Source organism: Hippopotamus amphibius, chromosome 6 (genome assembly GCF_030028045.1).
Source record: "Hippopotamus amphibius kiboko isolate mHipAmp2 chromosome 6, mHipAmp2.hap2, whole genome shotgun sequence".
Classification (NCBI taxonomy): Eukaryota; Metazoa; Chordata; class Mammalia; order Artiodactyla; family Hippopotamidae; genus Hippopotamus; species Hippopotamus amphibius.
In genome coordinates, this window is record NC_080191.1 from 118,009,228 (window position 1) to 118,015,227 (window position 6,000).

A 6,000-nucleotide genomic window follows, 5' to 3' on the forward strand; every position below is an offset into this window, starting at 1 on the left:
CTTAGTTGTTTAATCATGTATTGTTTAGCCTCCATGTGTTTGTATTTTTTACAGCTTTTTTCAGGTAACTGATATCTAGTCTCATGGCATTGTGGTCAGAGAAGATGCTTGATATGATTTCAATTTTCTTGAATTTACTGAGGCTTGATTTGTGACCCAAGATGTGATCTATCCTGGAAAAAGTTCTGTGTGCACTTGAGAAGAAAGTGTATTCTGTCATTTTTGGATGGAATGTCCTATAAATATCAATCAAGTCAAGATGGTCTGATGTGTCATTTAAAGCTTGTGTGTCCTTATTTATTTTCTGTTTGGATGATCTGTCCATTGATGTAAGTGGGGTGTTACAGTCTCCTACTATTATTGTGTTACTGTCAATGTCCCCTTTTATGTCTGTTAGCATTTGCCTTATGTATTGAGGTGCTCCTATGTTGGGGGCATAGATATTTACAATTGTTATATGTTCTTCTTGGATTGATCCCTTGATCATTATGTAGTGTCCTTCCTTGTCTCTTGTCATAGTCTTTACTTTAAAGTCTAATTTGTCTGATATGAGTATTACTACTCCAGCTTTCTTTTGACTTCCCTTTGCATGAAATATCTTTTTCCATCCCCTTACTTTCAGTCTATATGTGTCCCTCGGTCTGAAGTGTGTTTCTTCTAGGCAGCATATGTAAGGGTCTTGTTTTTGTATCCATTCAGCCAGTCTGTGTCTTTTGGTTGGAGCATTTAATCCATTTACAGTTAAGGTGAATATTGACATGTATGTTCCAATTACCATTTTCTTGTTTGTTTTTGTAGGTCTTTTCCTTCTCTTGTGTTTCCTGCTTAGAAAAGTTCCATTAGCAATTGTTGTAAGGCTGGTTTGGTGGTGCTGAATTCTCTTAACTTTTGCTTTTCTGTAAAGCTTTTGATTTCTCCATCAAATCTGAATGAGATTCTTGCTGGGTAGAATATTCTTGGCTGTAAGTTTTTCTCTTTCAGGACTTTCAGTATATCTTGCCATTTCCTTCTGGCCGGCAGAGTTTCTGCAGAAAGATCAGCTGTTATCCTTATGGGTTTTCCCTTATATGTTATTTGTTGCTTTTCTCTTGCTGCTTTTAATATTTTTTCTTTGTGTTTAATTTTTGTTAGTTTGATTAATATGTGCCTCGGTGTATTTCTCCTTAGGTTTATTCTGTATGGGACTCTCTGAGCTTCTTGGACTTGTTTATTTATTTCCTTTCCCATGTTGGGGAAGTTTTCCACTATAACTTCTTCAAATATTATCTCAGACCATCTGTTTTTTTTTTTCTTCTTCTGGGATGCCTATGATTCGAATGTTGGTGCGCTTAATGTTGTCACCAAGGTCTCTGAGACTGTCTTCCATTCTTTTTATTCTTTTTTCTCTTTCCTGCTCTGTGGCAGTTATTTCCCCCATTCTATCTTCCACCTCACTTATTCATTCTTCTGCCTCCATTATTCTGCTGTTTATACCATGTAGAGTATTTTTAATTTTGGTTATTTTGTTGTCCATTACTGTTTGTTTGCTCTTTAGTTCTTCTGAGTCCTTATTAACTGTTTCTTGTATTTTCTGTATTTTGTTATCAAGATTTTGGATCATCTTTACTATCATTACTCTGAATTCTTTTTCAGGCAATTTTCCTATTTCCTCTTCATTTATTTGGTCTTGTGGGTTTTTTTCCTGCTCCTTTGCTCTCATGGTGTTTCTTTGTTTTCTCATTTTGCCTAATTTATAGTATTTGCTGTCTCCTTTCCCTATACTGCCTAGTAGTAATTCCTCTTGTTTCTGCCCTCTGCCCCCTGTGGTGAGGTTTGTCCAGTGTCTTGAGTAGGCTTCCTGGTGGGGGGGGGGGGGGTCTGGTGTCTGCTTTCTTGTGTGTGGTTCTGTGTCTTTTCTCTCTGATGAGCAGGGCCATGTCAGGTGGTATGTTTTAGGGTATCTGTGAGGTTAACATGGCTTTCGGCTGTCTGTGTGCTGATGGGTGGGTTTGTGTTCCTGTCTTGTTTGTAGTTTGGTGTGAGGTGTCCAGCACTGGCAGTTGCAAACAGTCAGACGAAGCTGAGTCTTAGACTCTGATACAGGGCTCTGTGAGAATTCTCTGCAGTTAATCTTCCCTGTGTCTGAGGACTCCCTAGTAGTCCAGCATCCTGGATTCAGTGCTCCCTCCCCAGAGCCTCCTACCTGACTTCTAACAGAGTAGTTCAGGCTTCAGAGGTTGCTTGTCCTGGCAATAAAGGGGTTTAAAGAAGACTGTCCAAGCCCCAGACTAATGGCAGAGTGTTGAGTCAAACAAATGGTAAGTCAAGGAAACACATGTATGTATAAGACACACAAATACTGAATCCAATAGAACATAAGGCACTAGAAAGACCTGAGAGAAGAACCCCAGTATGCCATCAGACAATCAAAGAGAAAACCAATGGAAATTCAAAACCAAACACACACACACACACACACACACACACACACACACACACACAAACACAAATCCAGGGAGATTTTGAAAGCTAGGATCAAATATAATAAAGAGCAAGAATACCACCAGACAGACTAAAGATTCTCAGAATGAAATCAGACAATTATACTTAGAACTGGGATAAAGACAAAACCTAACAATAAAAACCAAAGCAGTGTGTCATCTGGAGAATAAAGCAAAGAAACAGAGCAGACCAATAATACTGCTTATAAGTATATTAAGATAAAATAAACTAAAAAAGGATAGAAGACAGGGCAACAGAAGAGCATAGTGTGACTGGAAATATGAAAAGAAAAAGAAAAGAGAGAAAAAAATAGAAATGTATAAAAGATAGAGAAGGAAAGAGGGTAGAAGAGAGAAAGTTAGCACTACAAAAAACTTAGATAAAGAAATATGTAAAAAGTCTAAAAATTAAAAGAAAAAATAGAAGAAAAAAATGTTATAATATGTGTAGATCCCTTAGGACTAAGATCATAATTAATTTAAAAAAAAAAAAACCACACACACACAAACACATATCCAGGGAAACTGGGAAAGCTAGGATCAAATATAATAAAGAGCAAGAATACAATCAGACAGGCTGAAGATTCTCAGAATGAAATCAGACAATTATATTTAGAACTGAGATAAAGACAAAACCTAATAATAAAAACCAAAGCAGTGTGTCATCTGGAGAATAAAGCAAGGAAACAGAGTAGACTGATAATATTGCTTATAAGTATATTAAGATAAAATAAACTAAAAAAGGATAGAAGACAGGGAAACAGAAGAGTGCAGTGTGACTGGAAATATGAAAAGAAAAAGAAAGAAATAGAAATGTATAAAAGATAGAGATGAAAAGAAGGTAGGAGAGATACAGTCAGCGCTACAAATAACTTAGCTAGAAATAGAAACATATAAAAAGGTTAAAAATAAAAATAGAATAAAAAATAGAATAAAAAAATGTTATAAAATGTGTAGATCCCTTAGGACTAAGATCATAATTAATAAAATTAAAAACAAATAAACAAACAAAAAAACCTAGAACTGACCCCAGAATGGACCAGATCAATAGAATTAATACTAATATTTCTGTTTCCTTGAGGCCTCAGCTGTAAGTGTCCTTCTACCCCCCTTGGGCTTTATGTATTACTCTGCGACCAGCAGAGCTTCCTTTATTGTTTGTCTGTAAACGCCGGTGTGTGGGGAGAGAGAGGGTACAGTAGTGGCTCCTTCCTCTGGGGATGAGTGAGCAGTGGCGCCCTGCCTGGGTCACAGTGGCTTGGGCAGCTCGGGCGGTGCCTGTTGCAGAGGGATGCCAGTGGCTCAAGTGTAAACAGAATGTCTCCAGAGCTGTGCCACTCTGCAGACTTTTGGCTCTTGGCTGCAGGCACTCTAGGCCAGCCCCGCCAGGGGGCCTTTGTTATCCCTGAGGGCACTAGGCAGGCCCAGATGGGTCCTTCCTTTGTCTGTCACAGGCACAGAAAGAGAGAGAGAGAGGCTACACTCATGGCTCCTCCCCCCCGCTTGTGAGTCAACAGTAGTGAGCTGCCACCACGGCCACCCAGCTTTCTGCGGTAGGCATTCTCCACTGCGGATTTCTTCCCTCCTGTCCTCTCAGTCTGTCTCCCCACTGCCAACAATGTTTCTCATCCTGAACCAGTTCTCCAGTTCCCACGTTCTAGCTCCCAGACCCCCTGTTCAGTTGTGAACCGATGTCTCAGTCCAGACATGCTGAGCCATGGTGCAGACCCTTGGTGTGTTTCTCACGCTTTCCCGTCTGCCACAGCTCAGCTGCTTCACCCTCTTTGAACAGTCCCAAATGCCTCCCTTCTGACCTAGGGAAATTCCCCTTTGGAGAAGGGGTTTCCTCATCAGATAAGGGATGTTTCCCTGAATTTGGCAATCTCCCCTCTGTTTCAGATCCCCTCGCCCCAGGGTGTGGTACCTGTCCCTTTCCTTTCTTCTCCTCTTTCTCCTTTTTTTTTTCCCCTCAGTCCTACCCAGTTATGTCGGGATCTTTGCAGTCCTTTCTTGTGTCTGAGGTCGTTTGCTGGTGTTCAGCTGGTTCTCCGTGGGAATTATCGCATCTTTTGGTGTATTCCTGATGCATATGCGGAGAGGGATGCATTTCATGTCCTTCTACTTTGCCACCATCTTTCCAACCTTTTCCTTTGGTTTTTCATTTATATTTCTGTTGCCTTGTGAGCAGTGACTACAAATCGGATGATTTTTGCTTTGTGTAGTTTATTGAGATTTGTTTTATAACCTAAAACATGATCACTTTTTGTGAAAGATTTTTTTTGTTTAAAAATGTTTTTTCTGTTACAGTAAGATACACAATTAATTATGTCATTCTATTTCTCTACATCCTTTAATTCGTTTCATTTCATTTTTTTTATGTGACATCTAATGATTGTGAGTGCAGTAAGTTAAGGTTTCTCACTGTAATTATGGATTTATCAGTTGATTTTTGTGTTTCTGTTTGTTTTCTCTTTGTTGTGAGCTAATACTAATGACCTATCCCCCAATTTCTATTAGATATATGTTGACACATGTGCCATCTGTCTTCATTTTTCTTTCATATTTTTGCTTTCCAGGAGAATTTCTCAGCTTGATCTTCAAGCTTCCTCACTAGCTTTTCAGCTGTCTCCATTCTATTATTCAAGTTGTCTACTGAATTTTTATTTCAAACATCAAAATTGTAACTTCCAAATCACTAGCTGATTATTATGAATGTAATATCCTTTATGCCTCTCTAATAATTTTAGTTATCCTTATTCTAATATCTTATTCTTTTATTTTTAATTAGCCCAAGTTCCTGATATCAGCTCATCCACTTGTTGAGTTTTGTGCTCACTTTCATGGTTTTGCCTTCCCTCAGATATTTAATGAATCTTGGTTGTGTGCTCCTGTCTGTATTTTTGATTCCCTTTAGCCTACAGGTGAAAGCCTGCCTGCAAAGGTTGTTGGAGAGGCATGGAACATGTGCTGGGCAGTGTGACCCAGTAGTTGGGGTCCTGAATATTGGAGTTTCTTTGGGAGCCCCAGCCTTCTGAGGTACTGTCCTTCCTCTCTGGACAAAAGCTCCCCCTCCCCATGTGTTGCTTGCATTGACCAAAGAGAGGGGTGGGGACATTTCTCCTGCCAGGCGAGGCTCTCACTCTGGACCCAGCAGCCCCTCCTGTTCTGAGGATTTGGCCTCAGGAGGCTTGGGGCTCCCCACCAGCCACACCCTCCTCTTCTCCAGACATTTCCTGCTTCTATCTGATTTCATCTGCCTTTCATCGGTCTGAGATTCCCCTGTAGTTCTGGATACATCTGTGAAACCTCTTATTTTCCACTCTGGTTGTGGGTTTTTTTCCCAAGAACCATACTCCTTTTCTATCATTTCCACAGATTTGGGGACAGACGAATCCCCAGTGTATGCTCAACTGCCCCCTTGATCCAGTCTTTGGCAATTAATTTAAAATTGCCTACTGACTACTGGCCATGAAATAGGCACCTCCCCTAGACAGTACTTACATGTTCCCTTGAAACAATG